Genomic DNA, 20,821 nt, shown 5'->3' with positions numbered 1-20,821 from the left:
GTTTAGGCTTAAACCGAAACATCAAAAAATGATTGATTCGAAAAATCATATGTGATTAGGATTGAAACTAAGAAAAATATTGAATTTTAAAAAGTCATGTACATCTAAATTATGATAGTAATTAACTCTTGCACTTAAAGAATTAGCTCTTGAACCAAATTGTAGTTTAAATCTTCCTCTTTCAAGAAATATTAAAGTTATTCTTTTAGCAACTAAAACAATTTTTAAAGAAATGATGCGTTTATGAAGTTTTAGAAGAATAGCAAAAGAATGATAAAATTCAAAAAATAGTGAAGCTTTTATTTTTGAAAATTATAAAATAACGTTCCTCTTCATGAAAACATACAACTCGTTCTAATTTTTATTTTATTCTTCTGTACCTTTATAAGTTTTATTTGAAATCGTTATATCACTACTTTTATTAGTTATCATCAGTTAAAATGTCAGTTAAATCAGTTAAAATGTTGACATGAACTCCCTTGTAACTAAATAGTATCAAATTCTGTTATTATCGCTTACATAACCCCCAATCCAATATAAGATCTTGTTAGAAGAGCAAATTGTTCCAAGTACAATAAAAACGATTCTTCAGGAACTTCCATAGTTTGCGATACATCTGCCGCTGCTGCTGTTGGCACTAGTGGTGGTGGTTGTGGAGATGTTGCAAAAGCGTCATCATCACTATCACTTAATTGAATGGATATTGCCGATGATTGAGGCTTTTGTTGTTCTGGGATATATGATGACTGTATTGCTTTTGATACTTTTGTTCTGTTAGAAGGTGCCGAAGAAGATATCAGATTTATAGGTCTCGTCCTCCTTGTCTTCTTTTTTGACATTAGTTGAATGTTTACCATTTTATATTGTTCTCCGCCTGTTCGTATCACCAACATGACTGATATGTTTCTAAACAATCACAGTTTTATATAGTATTGAAATCCATAACGCTATCTACCATTATTCATATCATCATCATTATTGATTGTGATAAATCCGAATTTATCTTTCCAACACATCGAACACAATTACTTAAAGACATCAAATTTCATATCCGTTGTTATATGATCAATATATGTCAATTATATCGAAAATTTAGATCAGCTTGTTGAGACGTACACTTACTACAAATAAAACCATGCAAGTCTCAATGAGGGATTTGGCCACTGACCAGCTTTTAAATAGTGCAGACGGGCGCGTTCGATATTTTATGGGCGCCACGGACTTTAACAAAGTCCCTATTGAAACAATAACTGCCACAAACCAATTAAGTCCGAAGTTAGTTACGGAAACAAAAGAAACGAACATTTTACCTGCAAAATCTTGGAGATAGGTTCCATTTAATCAAAACCCAGCTGATTGTGCTTCACGTGGTCTTTATCCCGATCAACTTATTTCGTCCGATGTATGGTGGAACGGCCCTAAACGGCTTGACTTAGGAGTCATGGCAGCATAGAAGATGAACAAAAAATCATCAAAGAAAAAAGAGCAGTGGTAATTTGCTCAAATTATGAAATTCAGACACACACTTTTGATATTTTGTTTACCAAATTTTTCTCATTATCTTGAGAAATGGTAGAGATGGATGTAGAGGACCCCTTCATTCAGAAACAACATATAGTTTAAATAAAAGTCGTACTAATTGGGTGTCAACAGGATTGTGTTCAGAATTACACTTTGACCCAGTGGTAAAATTAATGAGAAAAAGTCAATGTTTAACATTAACCGAAAACGATTGGAATAATATTATAGCTTATAAGTCATCAATAACAAACAGTTTTGGAAGTCAAACACCATCACATTTAGTGTTGTGTAATATTAATATATCCTGTGACTGGATAGAAAACATTCGAAAAGTTTTAAAATTAGAGAGAGGAGGTGAATGTGTTTACATAGCATACGATTCGTTACATGAACTCTGGAAGACAGCAGATTTAGTATCAAATCGCTTGAAATTATTGAAACGTTTAGATTATAAGACATATTATGATAGCTTAATATCAACCGTAACCATAATGCCTGGTTAAAAGTAACCTTATAGCGGTGTTTAATGGTACGTGTTCTGAGCAGGTGTGCATTAGCAAGGAAGTGTTATTATACAGTATAGATAAAATTTTGTTGGACATTGACTTATATAATTTATTTAACTCGTAAAGTCAAAATAAGTAATCGGTGTTGTTTAAACTGTATCGTTAGATTATAAATTTTAAATGGTTAAAGTAATAATTGATGAGAGTTTTAATATAACTCATGTAATGTATACATGGGTTTATGCATATAAACAATCAAGAAAAAACAATTGGATAGAATAAAATGTATCGATTGTATGTTAAAACCATACTTAAATATGGAATTTAGAGATAAGGTATATAACGAAAGGTTTATAAGTGTAATAACAAGTACTACTTAAAATAAATATTGTTGTAAGATTATTAGCGTATCATTTTCTTTAAATTTTCCGAAGAGAGTAGTCGATAAAATTTAAGAAATATAATGCGAAGAATGAATCAATCAGAAGGTAGTAATCGGTGAACAACGAAACGAATTGGTCGAGGCATTCTCAATAAACTAATAAATAAACTACCAGTAGAACTTCATAACTAGTCAAAAGGCTTTCTCGTGAAGATCAATGAGTAAACAAATTAGACGAAGCCTGCAAAAGACACGACATTGCTTACGCTGATAATTCCGATTTAGCGGAAAAACATATTGCCGACAAGAAATTGTATAAGAGAGCCAAGGAACGACTGCTAAGTAAAAACGCAAGCGTAGGGGAAAAATTATTCTCGGCTTTAGTTTCGCTAATGATGAAAACAAAAACAGCAATATGTATGGGGATTGGGAAACGTTACAAATCAAAAAGACGGAGGAGATCTAACCATAAGAATTCAAAGCGGGGAGGTCAACTTTCGTTTTCCCAAGCAATGAATTTATCTCGTCAAGCTAGTTCGAAGACCGGAACAAGTGATTTATTTGAAAATGGGAAAGCTGGTTACAACATTTTAAAGAAATATCGTCATAAGATACTTCGACCGCGCGGAAGAATAATAAAGATTCCCAAGACGGGAGGCTTTTTACCATTAATACTACTATTTGCAGCATTTGGAGCTATCGGTTCATTAGGTGGAGGTAAATGATGCAAAGATAGCTAGAGAGGAGTAGCAAGAAGCAGCACGACATAACCGCGCTATAGAGGAAAAATCAATCGGTAGCGGTTTATACAGGGTGATTCAAAAAACCGCTGACAGACTTCTAGGGCAGGTAACACATCAAAAATTAAGATGAAAAGTCTTAATATACATGGGGTCGCAACTGCCTCCTTAACGAGATATAGCGGATCAAAGTTACTTTAAAATTAAACATTATCTGCAATAAAAAGCCTTTGTTTAAAAATATTTTCAACACCACTGCTAATTTTGTCAAACGGGCAGTATTTTCGTGTAAAGTAATCAATTGGTCTCTTACAAAACTTTGATTAAAGGAACAGTTTTTGATGGAATTAACAAATTTTCTACAAACGTGTTTTTCTTAAAAACTATTGCTTTGATCAAAGTTTTCTAAGCGACCAATTGATAGTTGATTGATAATTGATCACTTTACACGAAAATACTGCCCGTTTGATAAAATTAGCAATGGCGTAGACAATATTTTTAAAACAGGGCTTTTTATTGCAGATAATGTTTAATTTTAAAGAAATTTTGACCCGCTATATCTCGTTAAGGAGGCATTTGCGACCCCATGTATATTAAGACTATTCATCTTAATTTTTCATTTATTATCTACTCTAGAAGTCTCTCAGCGATTTTTTGAATCACCCTGTATATTAAACCGTACAAAAAAGGTTGTGGTTTATATATCAACAAAAGTTCTAAAAATACAGCACAACATAAACATGCTAAGGTAAAAAAGACAGTCGGTAACGGTATGTGTATTAAACCATATAAAAAGGGTTATGGAGTATATATGAACAGAGATTCAAAAAACGAATTAACATCCCACAACATCCACTAACAAACACAGAGTTAAAAAAATATGCTCGAAATTTAAATCTGTCAAACTTCCGTGGATATACTCCATGGAAGTTTGACAGAAACAATTTACCAAGGAAAATTAGAAAACAAAAGAGCGGTATAATAAATATCGATAAAACTACCAGGCCAGGAAGTCACTGGACGGCCTATAAAAAGGATGGTTTGAATGTGATTTACTTTGACAGTTACGGTGATCTGCGATCTCTGCGGGAAGTTGAAAAATATTTCCTATCGGATGGGGGGAGAAATGTAATTCGCGTAATTCTTTTTGGTATTTTAAGTAATTATATACTTAAAATACCAAAAAGACAAGGATGCAAATTGTGAACAATTGTGTTTACAATTTTTAAAAGACTTAAATAGCAAGTAAAGTGCTGTGAAACTTTGGTGTATCGGAAATGGATAAGAAGGCGAGTGTATCATATACGTTCACATTGACAGGATAATCGTCAGAATTACAGTACAGTTTTAATCCTAAAATATATTTAGACGAATCATAAAACTATGAAACGGCATTATTAAATTTTGACTCATTTAACTCAATTCCGAATGTGGACGAGAGCAATAGTTTAATTCATTACAATTGTAACGATCTGATATTTTGGTAGGTCTTTAATGTATTGTTCTGGTGTAAATTTGTTTTGTGTTGTCAAAGAAGGAAGATTTTGGGTTGCATAATACGCGTAACGTAATATGTTTTTTTTTATTGTGCAATCGCTAATGACATTATTTTTTTGAATTTTGTTTTCGGAACCTTGTATAGTTTATTTTGTTTTAATTTTTGCGAAATTCTAAATTTAATCTTTTTGTTGTTCATTTTTTTTTTGCTTTTCGTTCTTTGGGTATTATCCCAAATAAATATTATTGCAACTCAAATCTTCGACTTATTTTTTTGTTGTTGTGTTTGTTGTTTTTGTCATTTGTTTACAACACTCACTCTACCAACTTCACGTCACAGTTCGTGGATAATACGGGAGCAACTGTGTGGCGCCTTAAAGAAATTTTACCCGACCAAACCTCCAATTGAGCTAGGCGAGGACCCGTGTTGTGTTTGGTGTTGTAAATGTGTTGGTTATTATATGTATTTTTTTGTTGTTGTAATTAAGGTGTCACAAATTTTTGGCGCCCAACGTGGGTCTCGAGAAAAAAAAAAATTTTTTCTTATAGGAGGAGCCTTCCTGGATCCTGTTTGGTGGAACAAATATTTTTTTGTTTTGTTGGATTTGTGTCGAACAGTTTTGATCATATTTTGATATATTTGTAAGATTTTGGTTATTTTTTTTTGAAATGGCAACTAATTATAAAATTGATGCATCTCGTTTATGTAAAAAGGAATTAACTTATGAATTAAAGGTCCGTGGTTTGGGGTGCGAAAATTTATCTTTAGATGAACTTAGAAACGCGTATCGGGAAGTTTTGCGGTTACGTGAAACCAGTTTTACTACTTCTACAATAGCTTATCTATTCAACATTTTCAACACTCTTCTATTCTTCACATTTATGAAAAATTCTCGATATTGATGCATCTGGGAGCAAAAATGTTACAGACCATTGCGTTAAGGGCACAATTTGCCACAACTTTTGTAGTAAAAGTTTTTCTGTACTATGCTTCCGATACCGTTTTTTTTCAACACTCTTCTATTCTTTACATTTTTGAAAAATTCTCGATATTGATGCATCTGGGAGCAAAAATGTTACAGACCATTGCGTTAAGGGCATAATTTGCTACAACTTTTGTAGTAAAAGTTTTTCTGTACTATGCTTCCGATACCGTTTTTTTTTTCAACACTCTTCTATTCTTCACATTTTTGAAAAATTCTCGATATTGATGCATCTGGGAGCAAAAATGTTACAGACCATTGCGTTAACGGTACAATTTGCCACAACTTTTGTAGTAAAAGTTTTTCTGTACTATGCTTCCGATACCGTTTTTTCAACACTTTTCTATTCTTCAGATTTTTGAAAAATTCTCGATATTGATGCATCTGGGAGCAAAAATGTTACAGACCATTGCGTTAAGGGCACAATTTGCCACAACTTTTGTAGTAAAAGTTTTTCTGTACTATGCTTCCGATACCGTTTTTTTTCAACACTCTTCTATTCTTAACATTTTTGAAAAATTCTCGATATTGATGCATCTGGGAGCAAAAATGTTACAGACCATTGCGTTAAGGGCATAATTTGCTACAACTTTTGTAGTAAAAGTTTTTCTGTACTATGCTTCCGATACCGTTTTTTTTTTCAACACTCTTCTATTCTTCACATTTTTGAAAAATTCTCGATATTGATGCATCTGGGAGCAAAAATGTTACAGACCATTGCGTTAACGGTACAATTTGCCACAACTTTTGTAGTAAAAGTTTTTCTGTACTATGCTCCGGATACCGTTTTTTTTCAACACTCTTCTATTTTTCACATTTTTGAAAAATTCTCGATATTGATGCATCTGGGAACAAAAATGTTACAGACCATTGCGTTAAGGGCATAATTTGCTACAACTTTTGTACTAAAAGTTTTTCTCTACTATGCTTCCGATACCGTTTTTTTTCAACACCCTTCTATTCTTCACATTTTTGAAAAATTCTCGATATTGATGCATCTGGGAGCAAAAATGTTACAGACCATTGCGTTAAGGGCACAATTTGCCACAACTTTTGTAGTAAAAGTTTTTCTGTACTATGCTTCCGATACCGTTTTTTTTTTCAACACTCTTCTATTCTTCACATTTTTGAAAAATTCTCGATATTGATGCATCTGGGGGCAAAAATGTTACAGACCATTGCGTTAAGGGCACAATTTGCCACAACTTTTGTAGTAAAAGTTTTTCTGTACTATGCTTCCGATACCGTTTTTTTTTCAACACTCTTCTATTCTTCACATTTTTGAAAAATTCTCGATATTGATGCATCTGGGAGCAAAAATGTTACAGACCATTGCGTTAACGGTACAATTTGCCACAACTTTTGTAGTAAAAGTTTTTCTGTACTATGCTCCGGATACCGTTTTTTTTCAACACTCTTCTATTTTTCACATTTTTGAAAAATTCTCGATATTGATGCATCTGGGGGCAAAAATGTTACAGACCATTGCGTTAAGGGCACAATTTGCCACAACTTTTGTAGTAAAAGTTTTTCTGTACTATGCTTCCGATACCGTTTTTTTTTCAACACTCTTCTATTCTTCACATTTTTGAAAAATTCTCGATATTGATGCATCTGGGAGCAAAAATGTTACAGACCATTGCGTTAACGGTACAATTTGCCACAACTTTTGTAGTAAAAGTTTTTCTGTACTATGCTCCGGATACCGTTTTTTTTCAACACTCTTCTATTTTTCACATTTTTGAAAAATTCTCGATATTGATGCATCTGGGAACAAAAATGTTACAGACCATTGCGTTAAGGGCACAATTTGCTACAACTTTTGTACTAAAAGTTTTTCTCTACTATGCTTCCGATACCGTTTTTTTTCAACACCCTTCTATTCTTCACATTTTTGAAAAATTCTCGATATTGATGCATCTGGGAGCAAAAATGTTACAGACCATTGCGTTAAGGGCACAATTTGCCACAACTTTTGTAGTAAAAGTTTTTCTGTACTATGCTTCCGATACCGTTTTTTTTTTAACACTCTTCTATTCTTCACATTTTTGAAAAATTCTCGATATTGATGCATCTGGGGGCAAAAATGTTACAGACCATTGCGTTAAGGGCACAATTTGCCACAACTTTTGTAGTAAAAGTTTTTCTGTACTATGCTTCCGATACCGTTTTTTTTTTCAACACTCTTCTATTCTTCACATTTTTGAAAAATTCTCGATATTGATGCATCTGGGGGCAAAAATGTTACAGACCATTGCGTTAAGGGCACAATTTGCCACAACTTTTGTAGTAAAAGTTTTTCTGTACTATGCTTCCGATACCGTTTTTTTTTCAACACTCTTCTATTTTTCACATTTTTGAAAAATTCTCGATATTGATGCATCTGGGAGCAAAAATGTTACAGACCATTGCGTTAAGGGCATAATTTGCTACAACTTTTGTAGTAAAAGTTTTTCTGTACTATGCTTCCGATACCGTTTTTTTTTTCAACACTCTTCTATTCTTCACATTTTTGAAAAATTCTCGATATTGATGCATCTGGGAGCAAAAATGTTACAGACCATTGCGTTAACGGTACAATTTGCCACAACTTTTGTAGTAAAAGTTTTTCTGTACTATGCTCCGGATACCGTTTTTTTTCAACACTCTTCTATTTTTCACATTTTTGAAAAATTCTCGATATTGATGCATCTGGGAACAAAAATGTTACAGACCATTGCGTTAAGGGCACAATTTGCTACAACTTTTGTAGTAAAAGTTTTTCTCTACTATGCTTCCGATACCGTTTTTTTTCAACACCCTTCTATTCTTCACATTTTTGAAAAATTCTCGGTATTGATGCATCTGGGAGCAAAAATGTTACAGACCATTGCGTTAAGGGCACAATTTGCCACAACTTTTCTAGTAAAAGTTTTTCTGTACTATGCTTCCGATACCGTTTTTTTTTCAACACTCTCTTATTCTTCACATTTTTGAAAAATTCTCGATATTGATGCATCTGGGGGCAAAAATGTTACAGACCATTGCGTTAAGGGCACAATTTGCCACAACTTTTGTAGTAAAAGTTTTTCTGTACTATGCTTCCGATACCGTTTTTTTTTTCAACACTCATCTATTCTTCACATTTTTGAAAAATTCTCGATATTGATGCATCTGGGAGCAAAAATGTTACAGACCATTGCGTTAAGGGCACAATTTGCTACAACTTTTGTAGTAAAAGTTTTCTGTACTATGCTCCGGATACCGTTTTTTTTCAACACTCTTCTATTTTTCACATTTTTGAAAAATTCTCGATATTGATGCATCTGGGAGCAAAAATGTTACAGACCATTGCGTTAAGGGCACAATTTGCCACAACTTTTCTAGTAAAAGTTTTTCTGTACTATGCTTCCGATACCGTTTTTTTTTCAACACTCTTCTATTCTTCACATTTTTGAAAAATTCTCGATATTGATGCATCTGGGGGCAAAAATGTTACAGACCATTGCGTTAAGGGCACAATTTGCCACAACTTTTGTAGTAAAAGTTTTTCTGTACTATGCTTCCGATACCGTTTTTTTTTTCAACACTCATCTATTCTTCACATTTTTGAAAAATTCTCGATATTGATGCATCTGGGAGCAAAAATGTTACAGACCATTGCGTTAACGGTACAATTTGCCACAACTTTTGTAGTAAAAGTTTTTCTGTACTATGCTTCCGATACCGTTTTTTTTTTCAACACTCTTCTATTCTTCACATTTTTGAAAAATTCTCGATATTGATGCATCTGGGAGCAAAAATGTTACAGACCATTGCGTTAAGGGCACAATTTGCCACAACTTTTGTAGTAAAAGTTTGTCTGTACTATGCTTCCGATACCGTTTTTTTTCAACACTCTTCTATTTTTCACATTTTTGAAAAATTCTCGATATTGATGCATCTGGGAGCAAAAATGTTACAGACCATTGCGTTAAGGGCACAATTTGCTACAACTTTTGTAGTAAAAGTTTTTCTGTACTATGCTCCGGATACCGTTTTTTTTCAACACTCTTCTATTTTTCACATTTTTGAAAAATTCTCGATATTGATGCATCTGGGAGCAAAAATGTTACAGACCATTGCGTTAAGGGCACAATTTGCCACAACTTTTGTAGTAAAAGTTTTTCTGTACTATGCTTCCGATACCGTTTTTTTTTTCAACACTCTTCTATTCTTCACATTTTTGAAAAATTCTCGATATTGATGCATCTGGGAGCAAAAATGTTACAGACCATTGCGTTAAGGGCACAATTTGCCACAACTTTTGTAGTAAAAGTTTGTCTGTACTATGCTTCCGATACCGTTTTTTTTCAACACTCTTCTATTTTTCACATTTTTGAAAAATTCTCGATATTGATGCATCTGGGAGCAAAAATGTTACAGACCATTGCGTTAAGGGCACAATTTGCCACAACTTTTGTAGTAAAAGTTTGTCTGTACTATGCTTCCGATACCGTTTTTTTTCAACACTCTTCTATTTTTCACATTTTTGAAAAATTCTCGATATTGATGCATCTGGGAGCAAAAATGTTACAGACCATTGCGTTAAGGGCACAATTTGCTACAACTTTTGTAGTAAAAGTTTTTCTGTACTATGCTCCGGATACCGTTTTTTTTCAACACTCTTCTATTTTTCACATTTTTGAAAAATTCTCGATATTGATGCATCTGGGAGCAAAAATGTTACAGACCATTGCGTTAAGGGCACAATTTGCCACAACTTTTGTAGTAAAAGTTTTTCTGTACTATGCTTCCGATACCGTTTTTTTTTTCAACACTCTTCTATTCTTCACATTTTTGAAAAATTCTCGATATTGATGCATCTGGGAGCAAAAATGTTACAGACCATTGCGTTAAGGGCACAATTTGCCACAACTTTTGTAGTAAACGTTTGTCTGTACTATGCTTCCGATACCGTTTTTTTTCAACACTCTTCTATTTTTCACATTTTTGAAAAATTCTCGATATTGATGCATCTGGGAGCAAAAATGTTACAGACCATTGCGTTAAGGGCACAATTTGCCACAACTTTTGTAGTAAAAGTTTGTCTGTACTATGCTTCCGATACCGTTTTTTTTCAACACTCTTCTATTTTTCACATTTTTGAAAAATTCTCGATATTGATGCATCTGGGAGCAAAAATGTTACAGACCATTGCGTTAAGGGCACAATTTGCCACAACTTTTGTAGTAAAAGTTTTTCTGTACTATGCTTCCGATACCGTTTTTTTTCAACACTCTTCTATTTTTCACATTTTTGAAAAATTCTCGATATTGATGCATCTGGGAGTAAAAATGTTACAGACCATTGCGTTAAGGGCACAATTTGCTACAACTTTTGTAGTAAAAGTTTTTCTGTACTATGCTCCGGATACCGTTTTTTTTCAACACTCTTCTATTTTTCACATTTTTGAAAAATTCTCGATATTGATGCATCTGGGAACAAAAATGTTACAGACCATTGCGTTAATGGCACAATTTGCCACAAGTTTTGTAATAAAAGTTTTTCTGTACTATGCTCCGGATACCGTTTTTTTTCAACACTCTTCTATTTTTCACATTTTTGAAAAATTCTCGATATTGATGCATCTGGGAACAAAAATGTTATAGACCATTGCGTTAGGGGCACAATTTGCTACAACTTTTGTAGTAAAAGTTTTTCTGTACTATGCTCCGGATACCGTTTTTTTTCAACACTCTTCTATTTTTCACATTTTTGAAAAATTCTCGATATTGATGCATCTGGGAGCAAAAATGTTACATACCATTGCGTTAAGGGCACAATTTGCCACAACTTTTGTAGTAAAAGTTTTTCTGTACTATGCTTCCGATACCGTTTTCTTTTTCAACACTCTTCTATTCTTCACATTTTTGAAAAATTCTCGATATTGATGCATCTGGGAGCAAAAATGTTACAGACCATTGCGTTAAGGGCACAATTTGCTACAACTTTTGTAGCAAAAGTTTTTCTGTACTATGCTCCGGATACCGTTTTTTTTCAACACTCTTCTATTTTTCACATTTTTGAAAAATTCTCGATATTGATGCATCTGGGAACAAAAATGTTATAGACCATTGCGTTAAGGGCACAATTTGCTACAACTTTTGTAGTAAAAGTTTTTCTGTACTATGCTCCGGATACCGTTTTTTTTCAACACTCTTCTATTTTTCACATTTTTGAAAAATTCTCGATATTGATGCATCTGGGAACAAAAATGTTACATACCATTGCGTTAAGGGCACAATTTGCCACAACTTTTGTAGTAAAAGTTTTTCTGTACTATGCTTCCGATACCGTTTTTTTTTTCAACACTCTTCTATTCTTCACATTTTTTAAAAATTCTCGATATTGATGCATCTGGGAGCAAAAATGTTACAGACCATTGCGTTAAGGGCACAATTTGCTACAACTTTTGTAGCAAAAGTTTTTCTGTACTATGCTCCGGATACCGTTTTTTTTCAACACTCTTCTATTTTTCACATTTTTGAAAAATTCTCGATATTGATGCATCTGGGAACAAAAATGTTACAGACCATTGCGTTAAGGGCACAATTTGCCACAAGTTTTGTAATAAAAGTTTTTCTGTACTGTGCTTCCGATACCGTTTTTTTTGAACACTCTTCTATTCTTCACATTTTTGAAAAATTCTCGATATTGATGCATCTGGGAGCAGAAATATTACAGACCATTGCGTTAAGGGCACAATTTGCCACAACTTTTGTAGTAAAAGTTTTTCTGTACTATGCTTCCGATACCGTTTTTTTTTTCAACACTCTTCTATTCTTCACATTTTTGAAAAATTCTCGATATTGATGCATCTGGGAGCAAAAATGTTACAGACCATTGCGTTAAGGGAACAATTTGCCACAACTTTTGTAGTAAAAGTTTTTCTGTACTATGCTTCCGATACCGTTTTTTTTCAACACTCTTCTATTTTTCACATTTTTGAAAAATTCTCGATATTGATGCATCTGGGAGCAAAAATGTTACAGACCATTGCGTTAAGGGCACAATTTGCTACAACTTTTGTAGTAAAAGTTTTTCTGTACTATGCTCCGGATACCGTTTTTTTTCAACACTCTTCTATTTTTCACATTTTTGAAAAATTCTCGATATTGATGCATCTGGGAGCAAAAATGTTACAGACCATTGCGTTAAGGGCACAATTTGCCACAACTTTTGTAGTAAAAGTTTTTCTGTACTATGCTTCCGATACCGTTTTTTTTCAACACTCTTCTATTTTTCACATTTTTGAAAAATTCTCGATATTGATGCATCTGGGAGCAAAAATGTTACAGACCATTGCGTTAAGGGCACAATTTGCCACAACTTTTGTAGTAAAAGTTTTTCTGTACTATGCTCCGGATACCGTTTTTTTTCAACACTCTTCTATTTTTCACATTTTTGAAAAATTCTCGATATTGATGCATCTGGGAGCAAAAATGTTACAGACCATTGCGTTAAGGGCACAATTTGCCACAACTTTTGTAGTAAAAGTTTTTCTGTACTATGCTTCCGATACCGTTTTTTTTTTCAACACTCTTCTATTCTTCACATTTTTGAAAAATTCTCGATATTGATGCATCTGGGAGCAAAAATGTTACAGACCATTGCGTTAAGGGAACAATTTGCCACAACTTTTGTAGTAAAAGTTTTTCTGTACTATGCTTCCGATACCGTTTTTTTTCAACACTCTTCTATTTTTCACATTTTTGAAAAATTCTCGATATTGATGCATCTGGGAGCAAAAATGTTACAGACCATTGCGTTAAGGGCACAATTTGCTACAACTTTTGTAGTAAAAGTTTTTCTGTACTATGCTCCGGATACCGTTTTTTTTCAACACTCTTCTATTTTTCACATTTTTGAAAAATTCTCGATATTGATGCATCTGGGAGCAAAAATGTTACAGACCATTGCGTTAAGGGCACAATTTGCCACAACTTTTGTAGTAAAAGTTTTTCTGTACTATGCTTCCGATACCGTTTTTTTTCAACACTCTTCTATTTTTCACATTTTTGAAAAATTCTCGATATTGATGCATCTGGGAGCAGAAATATTACAGACCATTGCGTTAAGGGCACAATTTGCCACAACTTTTGTAGTAAAAGTTTTTCTGTACTATGCTTCCGATACCGTTTTTTTTTTCAACACTCTTCTATTCTTCACATTTTTGAAAAATTCTCGATATTGATGCATCTGGGAGCAAAAATGTTACAGACCATTGCGTTAAGGGAACAATTTGCCACAACTTTTGTAGTAAAAGTTTTTCTGTACTATGCTTCCGATACCGTTTTTTTTCAACACTCTTCTATTTTTCACATTTTTGAAAAATTCTCGATATTGATGCATCTGGGAGCAAAAATGTTACAGACCATTGCGTTAAGGGCACAATTTGCTACAACTTTTGTAGTAAAAGTTTTTCTGTACTATGCTCCGGATACCGTTTTTTTTCAACACTCTTCTATTTTTCACATTTTTGAAAAATTCTCGATATTGATGCATCTGGGAGCAAAAATGTTACAGACCATTGCGTTAAGGGCACAATTTGCCACAACTTTTGTAGTAAAAGTTTTTCTGTACTATGCTTCCGATACCGTTTTTTTTCAACACTCTTCTATTTTTCACATTTTTGAAAAATTCTCGATATTGATGCATCTGGGAGCAAAAATGTTACAGACCATTGCGTTAAGGGCACAATTTGCCACAACTTTTGTAGTAAAAGTTTTTCTGTACTATGCTCCGGATACCGTTTTTTTTCAACACTCTTCTATTTTTCACATTTTTGAAAAATTCTCGATATTGATGCATCTGGGAGCAAAAATGTTACAGACCATTGCGTTAAGGGCACAATTTGCCACAACTTTTGTAGTAAAAGTTTTTCTGTACTATGCTTCCGATACCGTTTTTTTTTTCAACACTCTTCTATTCTTCACATTTTTGAAAAATTCTCGATATTGATGCATCTGGGAGCAAAAATGTTACAGACCATTGCGTTAAGGGAACAATTTGCCACAACTTTTGTAGTAAAAGTTTTTCTGTACTATGCTTCCGATACCGTTTTTTTTCAACACTCTTCTATTTTTCACATTTTTGAAAAATTCTCGATATTGATGCATCTGGGAGCAAAAATGTTACAGACCATTGCGTTAAGGGCACAATTTGCTACAACTTTTGTAGTAAAAGTTTTTCTGTACTATGCTCCGGATACCGTTTTTTTTCAACACTCTTCTATTTTTCACATTTTTGAAAAATTCTCGATATTGATGCATCTGGGAGCAAAAATGTTACAGACCATTGCGTTAAGGGCACAATTTGCCACAACTTTTGTAGTAAAAGTTTTTCTGTACTATGCTTCCGATACCGTTTTTTTTCAACACTCTTCTATTTTTCACATTTTTGAAAAATTCTCGATATTGATGCATCTGGGAGCAAAAATGTTACAGACCATTGCGTTAAGGGCACAATTTGCCACAACTTTTGTAGTAAAAGTTTTTCTGTACTATGCTCCGGATACCGTTTTTTTTCAACACTCTTCTATTTTTCACATTTTTGAAAAATTCTCGATATTGATGCATCTGGGAGCAAAAATGTTACAGACCATTGCGTTAAGGGCACAATTTGCCACAACTTTTGTAGTAAAAGTTTGTCTGTACTATGCTTCCGATACCGTTTTTTTTCAACACTCTTCTATTTTTCACATTTTTGAAAAATTCTCGATATTGATGCATCTGGGAGCAAAAATGTTACAGACCATTGCGTTAAGGGCACAATTTGCTACAACTTTTGTAGTAAAAGTTTTTCTGTACTATGCTCCGGATACCGTTTTTTTTCAACACTCTTCTATTTTTCACATTTTTGAAAAATTCTCGATATTGATGCATCTGGGAGCAAAAATGTTACAGACCATTGCGTTAAGGGCACAATTTGCCACAACTTTTGTAGTAAAAGTTTTTCTGTACTATGCTTCCGATACCGTTTTTTTTTTCAACACTCTTCTATTCTTCACATTTTTGAAAAATTCTCGATATTGATGCATCTGGGAGCAAAAATGTTACAGACCATTGCGTTAAGGGCACAATTTGCCACAACTTTTGTAGTAAACGTTTGTCTGTACTATGCTTCCGATACCGTTTTTTTTCAACACTCTTCTATTTTTCACATTTTTGAAAAATTCTCGATATTGATGCATCTGGGAGCAAAAATGTTACAGACCATTGCGTTAAGGGCACAATTTGCTACAACTTTTGTAGTAAAAGTTTTTCTGTACTATGCTCCGGATACCGTTTTTTTTCAACACTCTTCTATTTTTCACATTTTTGAAAAATTCTCGATATTGATGCATCTGGGAGCAAAAATGTTACAGACCATTGCGTTAAGGGCACAATTTGCCACAACTTTTGTAGTAAAAGTTTTTCTGTACTATGCTTCCGATACCGTTTTTTTTCAACACTCTTCTATTTTTCACATTTTTGAAAAATTCTCGATATTGATGCATCTGGGAGTAAAAATGTTACAGACCATTGCGTTAAGGGCACAATTTGCTACAACTTTTGTAGTAAAAGTTTTTCTGTACTATGCTCCGGATACCGTTTTTTTTCAACACTCTTCTATTTTTCACATTTTTGAAAAATTCTCGATATTGATGCATCTGGGAACAAAAATGTTACAGACCATTGCGTTAATGGCACAATTTGCCACAAGTTTTGTAATAAAAGTTTTTCTGTACTATGCTCCGGATACCGTTTTTTTTCAACACTCTTCTATTTTTCACATTTTTGAAAAATTCTCGATATTGATGCATCTGGGAACAAAAATGTTATAGACCATTGCGTTAGGGGCACAATTTGCTACAACTTTTGTAGTAAAAGTTTTTCTGTACTATGCTCCGGATACCGTTTTTTTTCAACACTCTTCTATTTTTCACATTTTTGAAAAATTCTCGATATTGATGCATCTGGGAGCAAAAATGTTACATACCATTGCGTTAAGGGCACAATTTGCCACAACTTTTGTAGTAAAAGTTTTTCTGTACTATGCTTCCGATACCGTTTTCTTTTTCAACACTCTTCTATTCTTCACATTTTTGAAAAATTCTCGATATTGATGCATCTGGGAGCAAAAATGTTACAGACCATTGCGTTAAGGGCACAATTTGCTACAACTTTTGTAGCAAAAGTTTTTCTGTACTATGCTCCGGATACCGTTTTTTTTCAACACTCTTCTATTTTTCACATTTTTGAAAAATTCTCGATATTGATGCATCTGGGAACAAAAATGTTATAGACCATTGCGTTAAGGGCACAATTTGCTACAACTTTTGTAGTAAAAGTTTTTCTGTACTATGCTCCGGATACCGTTTTTTTTCAACACTCTTCTATTTTTCACATTTTTGAAAAATTCTCGATATTGATGCATCTGGGAACAAAAATGTTACATACCATTGCGTTAAGGGCACAATTTGCCACAACTTTTGTAGTAAAAGTTTTTCTGTACTATGCTTCCGATACCGTTTTTTTTTTCAACACTCTTCTATTCTTCACATTTTTTAAAAATTCTCGATATTGATGCATCTGGGAGCAAAAATGTTACAGACCATTGCGTTAAGGGCACAATTTGCTACAACTTTTGTAGCAAAAGTTTTTCTGTACTATGCTCCGGATACCGTTTTTTTTCAACACTCTTCTATTTTTCACATTTTTGAAAAATTCTCGATATTGATGCATCTGGGAACAAAAATGTTACAGACCATTGCGTTAAGGGCACAATTTGCCACAACTTTTGTAGTAAAAGTTTTTCTCTACTATGCTTCCGATACCGTTTTTTTTCAACACCCTTCTATTCTTCACATTTTTGAAAAATTCTCGGTATTGATGCATCTGGGAGCAAAAATGTTACAGACCATTGCGTTAAGGGCACAATTTGCCACAACTTTTGTAGTAAAAGTTTTTCTGTACTATGCTTCCGATACCGTTTTTTTTCAACACTCTTCTATTTTTCACATTTTTGAAAAATTCTCGATATTGATGCATCTGGGAGTAAAAATGTTACAGACCATTGCGTTAAGGGCACAATTTGCTACAACTTTTGTAGTAAAAGTTTTTCTGTACTATGCTCCGGATACCGTTTTTTTTCAACACTCTTCTATTTTTCACATTTTTGAAAAATTCTCGATATTGATGCATCTGGGAACAAAAATGTTACAGACCATTGCGTTAATGGCACAATTTGCCACAAGTTTTGTAATAAAAGTTTTTCTGTACTATGCTCCGGATACCGTTTTTTTTCAACACTCTTCTATTTTTCACATTTTTGAAAAATTCTCGATATTGATGCATCTGGGAACAAAAATGTTATAGACCATTGCGTTAGGGGCACAATTTGCTACAACTTTTGTAGTAAAAGTTTTTCTGTACTATGCTCCGGATACCGTTTTTTTTCAACACTCTTCTATTTTTCACATTTTTGAAAAATTCTCGATATTGATGCATCTGGGAACAAAAATGTTACAGACCATTGCGTTAATGGCACAATTTGCCACAAGTTTTGTAATAAAAGTTTTTCTGTACTATGCTCCGGATACCGTTTTTTTTCAACACTCTTCTATTTTTCACATTTTTGAAAAATTCTCGATATTGATGCATCTGGGAACAAAAATGTTACAGACCATTGCGTTAATGGCACAATTTGCCACAAGTTTTGTAATAAAAGTTTTTCTGTACTATGCTCCGGATACCGTTTTTTTTCAACACTCTTCTATTTTTCACATTTTTGAAAAATTCTCGATATTGATGCATCTGGGAACAAAAATGTTATAGACCATTGCGTTAAGGGCACAATTTGCTACAACTTTTGTAGTAAAAGTTTTTCTGTACTATGCTCCGGATACCGTTTTTTTTCAACACTCTTCTATTTTTCACATTTTTGAAAAATTCTCGATATTGATGCATCTGGGAACAAAAATGTTACATACCATTGCGTTAAGGGCACAATTTGCCACAACTTTTGTAGTAAAAGTTTTTCTGTACTATGCTTCCGATACCGTTTTTTTTTTCAACACTCTTCTATTCTTCACATTTTTTAAAAATTCTCGATATTGATGCATCTGGGAGCAAAAATGTTACAGACCATTGCGTTAAGGGCACAATTTGCTACAACTTTTGTAGCAAAAGTTTTTCTGTACTATGCTCCGGATACCGTTTTTTTTCAACACTCTTCTATTTTTCACATTTTTGAAAAATTCTCGATATTGATGCATCTGGGAACAAAAATGTTACAGACCATTGCGTTAAGGGCACAATTTGCCACAACTTTTGTAGTAAAAGTTTTTCTCTACTATGCTTCCGATACCGTTTTTTTTCAACACCCTTCTATTCTTCACATTTTTGAAAAATTCTCGGTATTGATGCATCTGGGAGCAAAAATGTTACAGACCATTGCGTTAAGGGCACAATTTGCCACAACTTTTGTAGTAAAAGTTTTTCTGTACTATGCTTCCGATACCGTTTTTTTTCAACACTCTTCTATTTTTCACATTTTTGAAAAATTCTCGATATTGATGCATCTGGGAGTAAAAATGTTACAGACCATTGCGTTAAGGGCACAATTTGCTACAACTTTTGTAGTAAAAGTTTTTCTGTACTATGCTCCGGATACCGTTTTTTTTCAACACTCTTCTATTTTTCACATTTTTGAAAAATTCTCGATATTGATGCATCTGGGAACAAAAATGTTACAGACCATTGCGTTAATGGCACAATTTGCCACAAGTTTTGTAATAAAAGTTTTTCTGTACTATGCTCCGGATACCGTTTTTTTTCAACACTCTTCTATTTTTCACATTTTTGAAAAATTCTCGATATTGATGCATCTGGGAACAAAAATGTTATAGACCATTGCGTTAGGGGCACAATTTGCTACAACTTTTGTAGTAAAAGTTTTTCTGTACTATGCTCCGGATACCGTTTTTTTTCAACACTCTTCTATTTTTCACATTTTTGAAAAATTCTCGATATTGATGCATCTGGGAACAAAAATGTTACAGACCATTGCGTTAATGGCACAATTTGCCACAAGTTTTGTAATAAAAGTTTTTCTGTACTATGCTCCGGATACCGTTTTTTTTCAACACTCTTCTATTTTTCACATTTTTGAAAAATTCTCGATATTGATGCATCTGGGAACAAAAATGTTACAGACCATTGCGTTAATGGCACAATTTGCCACAAGTTTTGTAATAAAAGTTTTTCTGTACTATGCTCCGGATACCGTTTTTTTTCAACACTCTTCTATTTTTCACATTTTTGAAAAATTCTCGATATTGATGCATCTGGGAACAAAAATGTTATAGACCATTGCGTTAGGGGCACAATTTGCTACAACTTTTGTAGTAAAAGTTTTTCTGTACTATGCTCCGGATACCGTTTTTTTTCAACACTCTTCTATTTTTCACATTTTTGAAAAATTCTCGATATTGATGCATCTGGGAGCAAAAATGTTACATACCATTGCGTTAAGGGCACAATTTGCCACAACTTTTGTAGTAAAAGTTTTTCTGTACTATGCTTCCGATACCGTTTTCTTTTTCAACACTCTTCTATTCTTCACATTTTTGAAAAATTCTCGATATTGATGCATCTGGGAGCAAAAATGTTACAGACCATTGCGTTAAGGGCACAATTTGCTACAACTTTTGTAGTAAAAGTTTTTCTGTACTATGCTCCGGATACCGTTTTTTTTCAACACTCTTCTATTTTTCACATTTTTGAAAAATTCTCGATATTGATGCATCTGGGAACAAAAATGTTACATACCATTGCGTTAAGGGCACAATTTGCCACAACTTTTGTAGTAAAAGTTTTTCTGTACTATGCTTCCGATACCGTTTTTTTTTTCAACACTCTTCTATTCTTCACATTTTTTAAAAATTCTCGATATTGATGCATCTGGGAGCAAAAATGTTACAGACCATTGCGTTAAGGGCACAATTTGCTACAACTTTTGTAGCAAAAGTTTTTCTGTACTATGCTCCGGATACCGTTTTTTTTCAACACTCTTCTATTTTTCACATTTTTGAAAAATTCTCGATATTGATGCATCTGGGAACAAAAATGTTACAGACCATTGCGTTAAGGGCACAATTTGCCACAACTTTTGTAGTAAAAGTTTTTC

Source organism: Onthophagus taurus, chromosome 8, assembly GCF_036711975.1.
Source record: "Onthophagus taurus isolate NC chromosome 8, IU_Otau_3.0, whole genome shotgun sequence".
Lineage (NCBI taxonomy): Eukaryota > Metazoa > Arthropoda > Insecta > Coleoptera > Scarabaeidae > Onthophagus > Onthophagus taurus.
This window is presented reverse-complemented; position numbering follows the sequence as displayed.